Raw genomic sequence first — 17367 nt, forward strand, 5'->3', positions numbered from 1 at the left:
ATGATAATTTTCTTTTATATTTATTTGTGTGACAGGAAATAATTTGTCTTCTTTGCTCCAAAGGGTTCATTCCAGCTTATTTTTTAATGTTTTATTTCAAATTATGATAAATTTTTCATTTTGTTGTATGATGGAGAGCTTATGTGATAAAATGCCAATTTCACAACATAACCCCCACTTCCAATAACAAAAAATAAATAACAAACTAAACCTAACCCTTAATTTAAAATTAAAGTGGTGATATTTCTAACCACACTTCACAAAATCCTCAGAAAAAAACATATTTAGAATAAACGTATTCTTGAACAGAGGCCTCTTAAAACTGTGTGTGTGTATATATATATGAAATCAATGTATGACTTTAAAGGGGTTAAAAACAATCCTCTGCTTCCTCCTGACTTCAGAGATGCTTCAGTCCAAAGACCTTCTGCCTCCTCACAAATCCACAGAAACTTTGTACTGATGAGTATTAATAATCACTGAGGTTAAATGTGGTGCTGCACAGAGTGACATTACTGTGAGCATTGATTTATTTATCTCGGGTCAAAAAACTTCCAGATGTCTGGGCTGATTTGGTGCTATATTTGGTTGAAAGATGGCAGATTTTTAATTTTCTTTTTAGGTTGAACCAACAGCAAAGAGCTGACAATTCATTCAAAAACACTTTATTTCCCTCTCAAGGGAATATCTGTTGGCATAGGCAATTCATGTCCAAAAATAAGAAGCAATCTAAAAATACAAATGTTGGAAAGAGTTGAAATAAATGAGAACTGATGTCTGTACACGATGTAAACTGACCCCTTTTTGTACTGTTTAAAAGTCTCATGGCTTCTGAAATAAAAGCTCCTATTTGTTTACATACAGTCAATCTAAATAACATTAAAGCAAATTAAAGCCGCTACAAGGAGTTTTAAATTATTATGAAATGGTCTCAGTTTCTTACTGATCTACATGAGCAAAGGAGACCATTAGCCAGAATATCGGCTATTTCAATAGAACGGCTGTCCTTGGTTCCGGTTATGCAAAATCAGCATGTAGACCAAAAGAGCCTTACATGTTCCTGAACCAGGACTATAGCCCCTTTCAGACTGCTGCTTCAAGCTGCGATATTTCTGCCTCTGTGATGTTTTACCTTCAATCTGAATGATACAGAGGCATAACAGGGAGACCATGTGGTCCTGGCTCTGTACCGCCTTTAGAGTAGAAACAGAGACGTTTAATCGGCGTACGTTATCTACTTAGCACTCAGGTAGTAAGAAAGAAAGTGGACAGTATCATCAGAAACACGCCACTCACTTGAGTCCGACAGTAATCAAGTCATGATCAGAGAAAATGCAGAACAAATTTGCTTAAGTCTCTACAGCAGAAACAGCATGACGTGCCGTTTCTGCTGGAGAGAATCTACCATTCTTCCACCATCATTGTTTTGAATGCACTCGCCGCTGTCGTTGCTTATTGTACACATACTGTTGCTACTCTGTTGCACACCACTAATGACTCTAATGGGGAAACCAATATTACGCTGTTGTAGAATCAGTATGAATGTCCTAAGGCCAAATGACTGCAAAGCTCCTTTAAGGCACTTTTGCAGAAATGCAGCGTGAAAATAACTTCTGTTAGCCTGTTAAAAGGAAGCAGGAGGAGATTTTTGTGAGACTGACATTTGAGCACGATCAGCAACGAAAAAAAGTATTGACTCAAGATCAAAAACTAAAGCCAAATCAACACAAAACGAAAGTCCTTACAGCTGCTTTAACGGTCAAAGAGGGTTGTTGATAACATGAAATGCTTTCTAAGGACTTGTTCTGTATTGAGCTACTAGAAATCTTTTTATTTTGGACAGCCAGGCTAGCTGTTTCCCTCTTTTTCCAGTCTTTATGCTGAGCTAAGCTAGTTACCTTGTTTCTGTTGCTTCATATTCTGCATGCAGATATGCTGAGGTGAGTATCAAAATAAAGAGCAGAAGCATTTTTTAATCACATGATCAACTGTTTATTCAAGAAAACGCATTTCAGACTGATGCTGCTTCTCACAAAGTAGAATCAGAAAGTTTGCACCAAACTGGAATCTAACTGTAATTAAATCTGTGTGTGTGTCCATTGGTTTTTATCACATTTATCATGCACTTGTACTGGTTTTACTGGAGTGGCTCCCAGCATTTTCTCTCTCATTCTCGCTCACATACACACACTGTATCCTTGTACAACCTTGATGTGATGTTCAAGGTGAGAGGGGGGACGCCTCTGTCTCTGTGTGTGTGTGTGTGTGTGTGTGTGTGTTTCTCTCTGTGTAAGTGGGGTCGTTGCAGTGCTGGACTGGACTGTGATTGGCTGGATGTCCTGGGGAGCAGAGGAGCTGGATTGGTTTGCTGCAGCAGCAAATGGAGGAACAGATCCACTGGGACCTTGGAGCTGCAAGGAACTCTGGGAAAACACAGTGAGGCCCTCTGCTGAGGGGGGGGGGGGGGGGGGGGGGGGGGGGGGGGGGTGAAGGTGAGAAAAGGAGAAGTAAAAAATGGAAAGAACGAGATGCCAATGACGGCTCACTTGACTGCAGTCAACTTCCGTGTCACGTAAACCCGACCAATTAAATATTTAAATCAAATTCAGTCTTGGTGCCCATTTTTTCCATTTCGATTTTTGATCTGAGCCTAATGTTGAAATAAGAAAAAACAAGCATTTTTCTGTTTTTTTTTTTTGTTATAATAAAAAACAAATAAAAAAATAACCAGTCAGTTTTTCTTTATTTGATTTTTGATTGCCAATTGAAAGTGGAAGGAACGAATGATACACGGATTGTAAACTGTTGCTTATTTATACATTCAGCAGTTAACGTGTGAGATTATTATTCATTTGGAGTTGTGTTTGTGTCCAGCTGATCAGGCTGAAGTCTAATATTCACTTTCTTTTTTTACTCATTTTTTCTTCACCAACTGCTGATGGAAATTTTTGTTTCTTCAGGTGCTGAATGCTCCACTATGTTCACCAGCTAGTCGCTAACTTTGTCTAATGTATTGTTTGGTACAGTTCATCACAAAGGTTGGTGGTCGGATCCCCTGTATGAATGTGTGCGTGAATTGGTGAATGAGAGGCAAGTTGTAAAGCTTGAATTGGAATCAGACAACTTTATTTATACCCAAGGGGGCAATTAATTTGCAGCTTCCCCAGTCAGTACATCCAGACAACCAATAACTTAAGTCAGTAATTAAGTTAAAGGAAACATATTAAAGGCATGGGACGGACAAGTTACAATAAGAACCCAAATAAAAGCCAGTTAGAAGAACTACTCTAAAATGACTGTCTCTTAACATGGGTAAGATCTGTGTTCAGAAGCTGATTTGTTAGGTAGAGAAATGCAGTCCATTTGACCAATTTCAGTGAAGATGTGGGCTGCAAAAACCATCACCAACACCAGGATCCTAAAATTCTACATAAAGTTAAGAGGACTTCAAGCAACTATAAGTACAACTACACTACAAGCAACATCTTTCACACACAAGAAGTCATGTGAGCATTTGTTAATACACTTGTACACTTGTTTTTGCTGACTTTTTATTTTCTCTCAGAGGCTGTAGTGGGTTCAGAAGATCTAAGGAATCCATTGGTACCATGATGACCATGCTGTGATATTTTGTCAGTAAAGGAAAAACTGACATGCCCATTTTTAAAAGCAGTCTCTTGAACTCTAACCTTAAGATATATGAATGATATCTCAAGACAGACATGCCCACTTTATAATAATACCATGGACAAAAAAAACCCCACACTATACAAATGTATTAGTAGTTCAAAACTAATGGTAAACTCATGGTGACCACATTCACTTCTTTTATAGTCACACACAACACAAACCATACATATTTTTCTCAAATTAAATAAAAATTAATTGGATACACAGTTGGAGTAACAGTAAGGCAATTCCAGGAGTTTCCATTCATGCTCTTTTTGGGTTTGCTCGGAGGTGGACAACATTTCTGAGACAGACAGGCACACAGGCAGAAATGTCTCTCGCAGAGCCGTGGTGAGGAATGTCTCAGCTCTAAGACAACACGTTACCCCGTCTCTCTCCGTCTGTCTGATATCTGCTCTCAGGTCACAAAGAGGCTGCTGCTCTCTGATTGTTTTTTTTAGATTATAGCTTCAGCCTGATGAAGACCTGCAGACATCAATCAAGACATTAAATATATAACATATGTTATTATTTACAGTAAATATTCTCCTAAAAAGACTCTGCACAACATCAGTCAAAGATAAGGCAGTAAAGAACAGAAGTAGAGTAGATACAATATTTATCGTAAATTTATCGTCAGGTAATGAAAGCTACAATTAACATGCATATTTTTATTCGACTACAACTAATTTTGTAACGAGATAACAAGTTATATATGTTATTTTCTAGATTGATACAAAAGTATAACACAGGAAATTGCATTTATATTTACAGTTTTGTCCGTCCCATTTTTGTTAACGTTACTTAAGAAATGCCTTGAGGTCTTGAATTTAGCAGAAATGTCAACTCAAGGAGGCCAAAAGCGATGATTGAGAGGGATTGTTTTTGAATAGGTTTTAATGTTGTTTTTAACCAAAATCCCGGTAATTCTGCCTTAAAGCAAAGCTTTAATTGCAGGACTTTTACTTGTAACAGAGTACTTTAACTCTGTGATATTCTTACTTTGAGAGCTATGAGTACTTGTTCTTTCACTGCATTTACATTATACAATTTCAGCTCTGTAGCTGGAGGAAATTACCCTTTAACTTGACACCTTGTGACGTCACAAACAGGAGTTGACAGTAAATACAGAGAGAAAGAGAGAGGGAGGGAGGTAAAAGTAAAAATACTGAACCCTGCTGAGAGAAACGTCTGTGTTGCAGCCAGTATTTACAGTTTTAAATTTAGATTTTATCCGCTTGTCCTCTGCCAACAACAAAACCTGGAAACAACTGAACCAGAACCTGCAGCACACACACACACACACACACACACACACACACACACACACACACACACACACACACACACACACACACACACACACACACACACACACACACAGGTAAGAGCTCTTCCTTTGAAAGTTCATCCAATATCTTTTATTTCTTTTGGATGCAACTTAATCCCCTCCCTCTCTCTCTCTCTCTCTCTCTCTCTCTCTCTCTCTCTCTCTCTCTCTCTCTCTCTCTCTCTCTCTCTCTCTCTCTTTGAGGCGCATGCGCAGCGGCGCCACCGCGCCGCTCGGTGCGGCGCAGAGCGCGCTGCTCAGAGTTGATGGTGAGTGTGTGAGGATCAGATCAGACCTGACGGATGGAGGAACGATCGATGAAACTAATCAATCAAAAAACAGCCGCGCGCGCGGACTCGCAGCCATGCAGTGGGCACGCGGACACCTGTTCGGTATAGATTATTGATCACTGATTGGCAGCTGATGGTGTGTGTGTGAGCGGAGTTGAGCGCTTTGAACCTACAGGACTCTACTTTCTTCATCCATCACCTCCTCCTCCAACTCCTCCTCCGGTAAGTCACCTCCTCCTCTTCTTCTGTCTCTTTCCCTCCTGTTATTCTTCTTCTTTTTCTTAAAATATTTTTAAACCGACTGTGCCGCAGACTGTCTGTCCATCTGTCCAGTGTTTTGTTTCTTTTCTTTTTTTCCCCGGATCACTTTCTGTCTGTCTCACTTTTTTAATGTCCTCTTTCCTGTCTTATATTTAGCTATTTATTAGCCTACATTTAAAAAATATATTTTATAAATCATGTCTTATCAATCATGAAATTTGTAGTTTTAAAAAATGCCAGTAAAAAGCAGTGGTGTTGTTTAAGTATATTTACTCAACTACTATACTTACTTACTTACTTACTTACTTACGTACTTCCATGTAAGCAGCTTTATTCTTCTACATTTCAGAGGCAAATATTGCACTTTTTAAATGTCCACTTTCCTGTTTATTTATTTATTTTTCATTGACATGTCTGTTTTTTGTATTTCTCTTTTTTGTAGTTAAAAAACTTAATTAAAACAGTAAATTGCCGTGGTGGAATGTAAATAAGTACATTTACTCAAGTACTGTACTTAAGTTAAATTTTGAGGTACTTGTACTTCACTTGAGTATTTCCATTTTATATAGGTTAACTCTGCTTCACTACTTTTAGAGGGAAATATAGTACATTTTACTCCACTACATTTAGCTGCCATCTTAAGTTACTTTTCAGGTTGAGATCAATTTGAAATGATTACACATTTTTATTTATTAAACCACAAAACAGTATATTAGGTATTTGAAATGAATCCTACTTTGACAACAGTAAATTGCAGTGGTGGAATATAAGCACGTACATTTACTCAAGTACTTTACTTAAGTACAATTTTAAGGCACTTTACTTGAGCTTTTCTATTTTTGTAACTTCATATTTCTACTCTTTAGACATTTTAGAGGCAAATATTATACTTTTTACTCCACGACTGCCTTTTTCATGTCAAAAATCAACATGAAAAACACCATCAATTTAAAATGATTATGCATTGTTATCAATTAAACCACGTATCAGTATACGATATAAATACATTTTACTCCTGATGACTTTTCATAATAAAATTTTACAAAACATATAAACAGCTTACAACACAAACAGCATTACTATAGATTTAACGACTCATCATATAGAAAGTAAGTTAGTTCCACTTTGACCACATCCACTTATACTATTTACAAATTACGAGTCGATTGGCATAAAATGTCTTTCTCTTAGGCAAATATTCCAAGCAAAAACATCATCAGGTATTGTCAACATACCAAGGAAAGACATACTTCCTCTGAATGCTCCTGGTCTGTAGTTTGTGGTTGTAAAGTTTCATGAAGCTGTGATTATCCTAGAGGTCACAGCAGCTCATTTTATACACTGAGGTCACATTTAAAAAAAATGCTCCAACTGCAATGAAATGGCAACTACTGATGACTAACATCATCACACATGAATAAAAGTGGATTCATTGAATCCACAAGAATCTCAGCTTTTCAGTGATACTAAATGTATGCAATTCAAAGACTGTTTAAGGACCCCAGTATGCAGAAATATTCCCAAACAAAAGACGAAGTTAACACAGAGTGATAGAGGGAAAAGTGTATCAAACTGCATTTTACCATCATAAAAGAGGAGACTTATGATTTATGGCCCATACAACCCTTTTTTGAGGTCACATGTCAAAGGACCCCTTTGAAAAAGGCCATGTCAGTTTATCTACTCTAGCTATCTAATCCCCCTTCTGATCAGCAAGCATGGCACTGTTGGTACCAATGGATTCCTTATGGTCTTCTTGTTTCATCTGAATCTGAGCCTGCTGCAACCTCAGTAACACAGAAAGTGGGCCGAGGATACCAGCATCCTCAAGGTGTTGAAGAGGTTAAATGAACTGCAGTTTGTCTTGTGGGAGACATTCTACCTACTGACAATTTAGTCAAAATGTAAAAACAGTTTCCATCCAGCAGATGAACGACCTCTGGCTGACAGTTTTGTTTCCACCTGAGTTTGTTGACATTATTGTTGACTGTGTACTGACATTATTATTTATTTATTTATTTTTAAAATCAGCCTTAGGAAAAAGATCACCAGCCACTCAGGGTCTTTCATATGAATGGTAAACGTCTGTTAAAATAAACAAATAAAGGTGTTTTTTTCTCCATCAATCTAATATTTCCTTTAAAATGAGGGAAAAGCAGACAGACAGACAGGCAGACAGACAGTATAATCTTGTGTGTGTAGTGAACATGCTCCATTATTGTCAGATAATCCCTCTCAAAGCCTACACACACACACACACACACACACACACACACACACACACACTCTCTCACACACACACACACACACACTCTCTCTCTCTCACACACACACACACACACACTCTCACACACACTCACACACACTCACACACACACCCACACTGACACACACACACACACACACACACACACACACACACACACACACACTCCACCTGTCTCTCTCTGTCGTAGAGATGTTGTTAATTATCACATAGGTGGCAGTATGACAGGTTCTTCCTGTGTGTGTGTGTGTTTGTGTGTGTGTATGTGTGTGTGTGTGTGTGTGTGTGTGTTGTCCAGTCTAATAATGACACCTGATCAGCTTGACTGTAGCGCCCCTTCAGCTCGCATAGAAACATCTGAAAATGTATTTTCCTCCTAAAACACTTCCTCTTTTGCTTCCCTCTCCTCCCCTCCTTCTCTCCTTTCCTTACCTCCTCCCACCTTACCTAACCTCCATTTTTCCTGCCCTTCCCATTTCTCTGGGAGGGAGAATTTCCTTCTCCTCTTCCCACCGTCCTTCTGCTTGTGTCATCTTGAAGGACGTCTTGATTCCTAAAAAGCAGAGAGGAGGCTCGCTGAGGAGCTGTCAGTGAGGATGCACAGATGCATGCTTTACAGAAGTCTTTTTGGCACCCGTCACGTATATAAAAGGCGTGACACACACACACACACACACACACACACACACACACACACACTATTTTGCAAATCTGACAGAGATAATAAGAAACAGCAGTATTCACACGGCATGTTTAATTGATGTTGCTTTAAAATGTTGGCATGCACAGAGGAAAGGTTGTCTTATTTTGTGAGATGCCTGCTGCCTTGACTCCTCTCTCCTTGTTACTCTTCCTCGTCTCCTCCGTCTTAGGTGGGAGGAGAGGAGGCAAGGAAAGGAATCAAGCTAGTGCAAACCACCTGAGAAATAATAAAAAAAACTGATTTCATTGCTGCCATCTCTTCAGACGTCCCTGATGAAATTACCTCCATCTCCTTCCTTCCTTCCTTCCTTCCTTCCTTCCCAGTATTCTTCCCAGTGTGTTTCCTTGCCACTCTCTGTTTTTGGATAGTCTTTGTGTCTCAGGCCTCTTTGAGTCTAATTAACAGTAATGAACTTAATTAAAAAGTCTTGTTTAGGACAGAAGAGGGAAGCTGAGGAGGAACGGGAACACATTCACACTGAGCTCATACTACAGACGCTGGACCATTGACTGACTGTTAGACTGTTTTATCTAGTTGTTATTCAGAGAACAATGCCCTGGTAGATTTTACAGTCAATTGTTAATATTTAACATAGCTAATAAATATATAATTAAGGATTTTTTAGGGTCGAACAAGGTGCTGTTCTTGCTTTATGTTTCACACAGTGTCCGAACTTCTGAATGCTCTCCAGTGATACTCACTTTATGCAATGCACAGGCTGTTTAGGGACCCCAGTATGCAGAAATATTCAAATACAATAGGTGAATATATATTTCTACTGCTTAGGAAAAACCTACAGACAAGCAGATTTAACTGTTAATAAGTGCATAATATTGCATTATATATAACTACTAAATTAACATGTTTATTATGCTATTACTAACATGTATACAGCCTTATCAATAATGTTAATATGCATCTTATATAGGGACTTACGTATATGACCATTTTTAGTTATTAACTAATGTTTATTATGAGGACTTTAATGTAAAGTGTGACCGTACCTGCTGTTAGACTCTAATAACATGCTGGCAAACTGGTTAAAGGCTCGTTAGGATGCACTACAGGTGTGTGTGTAGCTTTAAGTCGACACTAGCAGCCTTGCTTCAGTTTGCATTGCGTCCGGCTGTACAGTAAAAGTACATTTATCCTCCTGTAAGACACTGTCTCTCTTGTTCTCCTCCACGCAAATCAATTTTACCTATTTATAGAACATGACAGCATTACTAAACACTGCGTTTGTGTGTGTGTGTGTGTGTGCCAGGACTCCAGGAGTGGGCAGATTGAGAAGCAGCATGTTGTTACGTCAGGACAGATTAGTTTGGAAACCTGCAGAGAGCACACACACACACACACACAAAGACACAAGCAAACGGTTGTTTCTGTGCTAAATGTAACCTCAGTCTTTGTGCACGAGTGTGTGTGTGTGTGTGTGTGTGTGTATGGACTGACAGCCGTTGTAATGAGCTCATCGTAACAACTTTATTGCCATTCAGTTAAAAGACGTGAATGTTGCATCAATATTTAATCAAGAACAAGATTTTTATTTGGTTTCCTTTCAAAGAGTGGCATCAATTCTTCTCATCCAACTCTCAGCAAAAAATTTAGCAAAGTATTTTCTACAAAATGACTTTAAGAAAATCAAATAAAAACTTGTCCCGAGCTCATGAATCAGTGTTTCTGTAAAATCACCGTTTACCAAGTTTTGTGCTCGCTCAGGAGTTTTATAGTTGAACACACACACACACACACACACACACACTTCTTGTGTTGTGTAACAGCTGTGTTCCACCGGGAGAGGTTTTTTCATTCTGTCACTGTAGCAGTAATACTGAGAGTATTGCAGTATGTGAAGTACTCTGTGCGTGTGTGTGTGTGTGTACCAAGCGAGGAGCTGCCTACCCAACAGAGCGCTAACAGCTAGCTACCTCATTACTCCCATTCTGTCTGCTGTGATTTATGGAGCTACCTGTGTGTGTGTGTGTGTGTGTTTGTGTGTGTGTGTGTGTGTGTGTGTGTGTCCACCTGCTCCCTGTGTTGTCTCAGGAAGTTTTAATTAATTTCCCGTCATGTGACGCAGAGGAAGTGATGACACTAATGAAATGTGATTGGATGATTATCATCAAAAATGCAATTAGTGGCCTGAAGGCAACGAGAAAGAGAGAGAGAGAGAGGGAGAGAGAGAGAGAGAGAGAGAGAGAGGAGTGAAGAAAGTGTGTATAAAGTAAAAGTTGAGTGTGAGAGAGAGAGAAAAGGGAGAGAGAGAAAGAGAAAGTGTGTGTAAATAGGACGGCAGTGATGAAGTGTTTCCTCGCGACTTGTGTCTCTGAGGTATTACACACACACAGTCACACACACTGAGGTTGTGAAGGTCACACTGACACACATACACACACTTACACACTGTGACATCAGTTGGGAGGCTGCAGGAAGTCATCAGGAGTTTAACCTCCGAGACAGACGGACAGCCGGACCGCGTCACCATGTCCACGATAATCCTTCTGAATCTGAAAATTAGCTACATGAATAATCATGTTTTCAGGTTGTTTTCGTAAAATAACGGCTGAATATCTTTACCCGTGTCCTCTTTTTGTCACAGCCAACATGTGGGACAGACTGTGTTTTTACTCTCAGCTGGTTAAAGCAAGAGTTTTTGTAGAGTTATATTAGAGATTTGATAGCCCTTTTTTATATGTTAGTACAGTTAGCAGCCAGGTATCCTAATGAGCATAAAGCTTAGATAACTGTTCTATCACTTGCAAAACACTGATCAAAGCTCATAAGGCTTCGAATGGTTAGATTTTTTTTAATTATCGTGTCATGCGTAAATAATATAGCCCAGCCCAAACCAGTTTACAAGACACCAGACATATGACTCAACTTATTTGGACCAAGTCCCGAGTAATTTTGTCTTGGACAAGTTAATTCAAGTCACAGGTTATATATAAATAAACCATCCCATTAGAAACAAATAGGCTTAAAAGCAATAAATTAAACCATTACACTCTGCCACTGTAAGTGCACTACAAGTCTTTGCTTTTTTTGTAAGACTAGACAAAAAAGACAACCCATAAAACTGATGAAAAAAAAATACAAAGAAAAATAAAATCTAAAAGAGGGATAAAATGAAAGAAAAATGACAGATAAATGAATTGAAAATGAATACAAAATAATAAAACACAATTAACTAAAATAGACTAAAAGAAAAAGAAAAGAAAAAGAATATAAAAAAATAAATTAAATAATTTAAACAATTAAAAAGAATTAAAAATTCACATTTCTTCCTACAGAGGACATAGATCTAAAATGATCTAAACTGTTTAATTCAAAATGTACAATTTCCAGTTTTTTTACACTTTGTAGTTTCAGAAAATGTAACTCAACCAGCAGGAAAAAGTGCATTTATCAGGGACTTCTCACAGCAGCGGCTTAAGCCAAAAACAGAATTGTTTTCTGATTTATCTGGCTTAGTGTAGAAATTACTCTGACTGCTTTTCTGTGTGTCAGCAGGAAAATAACAGTGAAGTTAATCCTGTCAAAGACACTAAGTCACAGTGTCCTGAATGTGATGGCGACGTATAGAAACGTACACACAACTTCATCCTCCAGTTTTAAACTTCAGTCTTTGAAACAAACGTACCAACTTGAGCCAACTGCCCACCAAGGTGTGTGTTTCTGTGTATGTGTGTCTCCTGTTTCTTCTTCCATTAGTTGAGTGGAGCAGCTGTTGAATGTTTGATGAGTCAGCATGCTGAGAAGGAAGTGATGTCATAGACGTCTTCTCGTCTTTCTGGCCGGGGTTAATGTTTTCCGGCAGCAGCTTCAAGTGTTCAACGTCTACAGCGTGTTTGTAGAACTGAAGTACAGTTTGTAGAACTCAGAACTTCAGAGTTTGATTGTTTGGAAGACTTTAGACAAAACATTCACACCTTTCATGTCATGTTTCAAACCTCTAAATAACTGATTGAGTTCCCCGTTGTACAGGACTGTCTGACAGCAAGATGAAATGATGAAAATATTCCTAATATAGCAATCCTGAACTGATATTGATTTTAAAATCTGTATTGTTGCGGCCCCCTTGCACACATTTCACTCTCTTATTCAGCTGCTACATTTAGATAAAGAACAGTACTGGGAAGCTGCAGGAAGACTGCAGAATGTTATAAAAACCTCCAGTAAACAATACAATAAATAATGAACCTGCCCTTTAAATACTGCAGGAGGAACAGTACAGAGTGGAATGAAATGGGCTCACAATGCTCCACATTACAGCCGAAAACCATCACATCTGTGTGCAGGCTTTCCCTGAAATTAACACATGAAACTTAATGTAATTATTATATTCTCATCATGTTTTTTTAAACACCATTGTTTGAGGTTTGCACTCTTTTTCTGCAACCTGACTGGAGAATTAGCTGCTTTTCTCAATGCACTCAGCTGCTAATATTTGCACAACAACAGTTAATGGAAAAGCACATTAACTTTAGTTTTGTTCAGATGTGGTTGTATGCTACGTTTGGATAGAAACTTGACAGTTAGAAGAGAGTTTGCAGTGTAAATGGCTTTGCTAGATATGTGAGACTGAGAAGGAGATGATGTAGGAGCCCTTTTTGATTCATGTTTTCTTAACTTTAAAGACAGAATCTGACCAATCACAGTCCTTGTGTTGTCCCTCTGTTGCCACCACAGCCCTGATGTGTAGTTACATTTTTGAGGAGGCGTGTTACATCAGGTGTGTTAAGTGTGTAATTTCAGTCCAGTGATGAAACCCGAGCCTCTTCCACTCAGTGAATGAAGAAGCCGAGAGGAGCTCAGCCTCTGATTCTTAGATGATTCTGTTACATATACCGGACATGTAACGCTCAACAATGAACTTTAAAGTGTTGAGAGAGAGAAAGTGTGTTCTGCGGACTGATGCTCACCTCAGTCACACACACACACACACACACACACACACACACACACACACACAAAGACTGAGTCACAGGGAGGTCACAGGAGTTCAGTGTTTTTCTGAGACACAGGAGGGGGGCGAAGTCAGACGACTGTCAGTAGATGTTCAGAAGAGTACGAGTGGTAATCTCTATTATTAGACCACAGATTATACTAACTGAGCTACAACACACACACACACACGCACACTCGCACACTTACACACACATGCACACACTCACATGCACACTTATCTGTGGATTATAATCCCAATCCCACAATCCCCTTCTGGCTCAACCAATCATGTCCCACCAAATCCTGCACAGCCTGCTGGGTAGCAGACATGCAGTGGTGTGTATACGTGTGTGTGTGTGTGTGTGTGTGTGTCTGTGTGTGTGTGCTAATCCCTGATTGTCTGTAATAGGGGAACATCTGGTTTATCTCTGTGACCCTGAAGGTTCCTGGTCTAGGCCAGAAACTGAAACTTTCACTTTAACTGCAACGAGAAGCTGAATATAATGCTACAGTCAGCAGCCAATTAGCTTAGCTTTGCATTGAGACTGGAAACATGAAGAAACCGTGTTTGTGGATTTCATTTTTCTATTTGTTATGAAGAGAATTCACATACATTGAAAAGAGTTTCCCCTGCATATAAAGAAGCTGCTCTTCCTGATCGTTTCAAGGTCTAGTTCAGTATGTCAGAAGTTCAATTTGATAGACAATGAACCTGCAAGTTTAGTTATTGCTTCACTTTATACAAAGAAAATAATGTTTAATGTACACATGATCAGTGCTCTGTCATGGCTGCTTGAGATGATGCCACAGCTCTTTTCCCCACTCTGTTATTCTACTTTTGCTGGAGCAGCTTGAGTCTTCGACGTGTTAAATTCGCTTGTAAATGTATTTAATACTTTATATTATTTATTTACATATTCAGTGATGAAGTTTGCATGTGCGGTGGCTCTGAGTGGACAAACAACTCTCTTAAGGCTTTTCACGGATGCAAAAACAATGGAGAGAGGTTTTAGAGAAACTAATCTACAATGGTGGTGGTGCTGCTGTTTCTGCTGTGATTGATGTCTTTATTAATGCTGATAAATGCTAAATGTGTTAATGAGTCACAGGAGCAGCAGGTTCATTAGATCGGGGCCCCTCAGGTCTGCACCTTTTAGAGTTTCTCCTTGAACGGTAAGTGTCAGGTCCTGATGGAGCGGAGCAGCTATTTAAAGAGGGAACAGAAGTCACTGTGTCCTGAAATGAAATGAAGGTTGCTCTGACAGAATAACCTGCTGTGTGTGTGTGTGTGTGTGTGTGTGTGTGTTTGGGTGGGGGGGAGGGGGGGGTGGGGGTGTAATCCCTGCTGTGGTATATGAACCATACATGATGTCAGCTGTATACATGAGAGGATTAGAGCCACGCACACACACTCTGCATCACTTTCTGTGTGTGATCTGAATTTCGTCACGTAAATCACATTTACATTAACATACAGCTTAAGTTCCTTTTCAGGTCTGATTTAACATGAAAAACATGATGAATTGAAATTGATATGACAATTTTATTTATTAAACCACATAACAGTATATAAAGTAGTTCAAATGAGCCCTACCTTGATAGTTAAATGCTGCTTACATAAATGCATCAATACAAATAATCTAATAATATATTTGGAATAAAAAAAACAATCTGAATGGGGCCATTCTGCATAATATTTTTTTTAATTAATAGGCGCCTTTCTTTCACTCAAGGTCACTTGCATAACAAGTACTTTTACTTTTCATACTTTAAGTACATTTTTTGATGTTAATACTTTTGTACTTTAACTCAAGTGAATTTTGAATGCAGGACTTTTACTTGTAATGGAGTAATTTCACAGTGTGGTTATAGTACTTTTACCTAAGTAAAACTGGTTGTTTCGGAAAAAATGGCTATCATAAAATGATTTCAGGATGGACAGAAGGTCTGAAGAACCAGCTTACTGTTTGATGAAGAGGAAGAAAAAAAAGACTCCTTTATTTATTTTTATTTTTACTTTTTTAGATGTTGAACTGAGTCCTTTTTGAAACCACCTGGACAGAAAAGTGAGGATGTGGACAGAGAGACTGCAGGTCACCTTTCATCTGGCTCTGTGTGTGTGTGTGTGTGTGTGTGTGTGTGTGTCTCATAGTTTCCCAGTGGACTGACCACAGTGACATCATCAGTTGTAGTGTTACCACACAGCTTCCTTGACGACCAGAAAACAGACGGACAGAAAGCTGGACCGTCTGCAGACCTTTCGTTCCACCTGTCTGCCTCGGTGCTTTTCCATTTAGCCAACGTGACGCCACGATTCCCTCATCCGTGTATTTTTTCCTCGTCTCTCACCACCTTGAGCTTACTTCTGAGGAGACTGAATAAGATCTAAGTATTACAAAGTGTTTATTTATTTATTCACACATATTGATTGATTGATTTATTTATCTATCTATCTATTTATTATTATTATTATTATTCATTTTTCCCTTTTCAAAGTTGAACTTTGCGCTGGAAATAATAAAAGGAGAAGAAAATTTACTAAGTGCGAGTGTTTTTAAGATTTATTCATGATAAAGATCGGACCTGGGCAATAAATCAATATGATGATTTATGATGATTTATGATCATGATCATATATATATATATATATATATATATATATATAGAGAGAGAGAGAGAGAGGCAATTATGAAGTCCAAATTGATAAAAACAAGCATATACTCTGTATATATATTTCTTTATTCTCTATAACGTCACTTGAAACTGTTAGCCTAATTTTGCACTAAAGTTCTTAATTAAATGAGAAAAATACTTTTCATTCGTCAAGTATTTATTTCAAGCAGGAGTGAGCAAAAATAGGCTTTTTGTGGTCCTTTCAAACAGTCTTATTATTTATTGATGTACTGGAAAACATGCAATATATTGTTATCAATGTCCGAAATGAACTATACTGGACTAGAACATTTTGGCCATATCACCCAGCCCTAATTCAGATTAAACCATAGACTGTATATTAAACACATGTATTTATTACTATTTTATGAATTAACACAATAAATCTGAGAGTCACTGTTGTTGTTGTTCCTCAAATAGTTTGTCTGAACTACAGTAATGCAACGCTGCAATCACATCAATAGTATTACAGTTAATGGCTGCTCCTTTTCATGTCTCATCTGTTCAGTGAACAAATCAGTGAACAGAACAGTTCGAAGGCGTGTCAACGTCTGTAAAAAAACGTACTCATATAGGATCCGACCCTGTGGTTCCTGTCTTTATAACATCCTCGATACATCTGTGTTTTTCTGTGTCGCTGTCTGGAGGTAGGCAGCATCATTAGAAGAATGGAGAGCACCCTGAGGAAGTGTCCTCAGAGCGTCTTCAGGTTACGACCTCCTGCGGGTCCTAACCCTGTGAGACGGGGAGGAGGTCTGCGTCTCTCTCAGTGCCCTTCTAGTATAATTGTGTGTTGTTGCAGTGCGACCATAAATACAGACCATCCTCATGTCACAAATATTGTTTGGTCCAGCTTGTATCATAATGTGTACTTCTGCAGTAGACCCAGCTAATAATGGGACTTATTGTAAATTGAGGTTAGAACAACCTTAAAGCGGTTTTGTTTTCTAAAGAAAAATGTGACTTGTGAAGAGCAAGCCAGGAAAAATAAAACTTGTGTTAAAGTTTTTTTTGTGCCCTGAATTATTCAGCCTGTCAGCTAATTCCCTCCTCCCAACAAGCTTCATAAATCCAGTGTTTAGTTTGTGGTTTCAGGTCAGAGCTGCTCCAGTTTGAGGTTGTAAATGGTTTGCAGAGGTTTGAACTCGTGGAAGTCTGTTGGAGGTCAAACTTAGCCGGGGGGGACGATGTCTTCAGAGCTTGATCAGTGTTTCTTGGTTTGGTTTTA

General features: G+C 38.6%; 1 protein-coding gene across 1 annotated transcript in view; it reads left to right on the forward strand.

Annotated features, from left to right (window-relative positions):
• Nucleotides 1–5276: 5276 nt before the first annotated feature.
• Nucleotides 5277–17367, forward strand: part of znf385b (zinc finger protein 385B) — a 50636-nt gene continuing 38545 nt past the window's right edge. The window contains exon 1 of the mRNA XM_059343163.1: nt 5277–5511. The gene's annotated coding sequence lies outside the window, so the exon portion shown is untranslated. The remainder of the gene's footprint in view (nt 5512–17367) is intronic.

The sequence above is a fragment of the Centropristis striata genome, chromosome 10 (assembly GCF_030273125.1).
Source record: "Centropristis striata isolate RG_2023a ecotype Rhode Island chromosome 10, C.striata_1.0, whole genome shotgun sequence".
NCBI lineage: Eukaryota > Metazoa > Chordata > Actinopteri > Perciformes > Serranidae > Centropristis > Centropristis striata.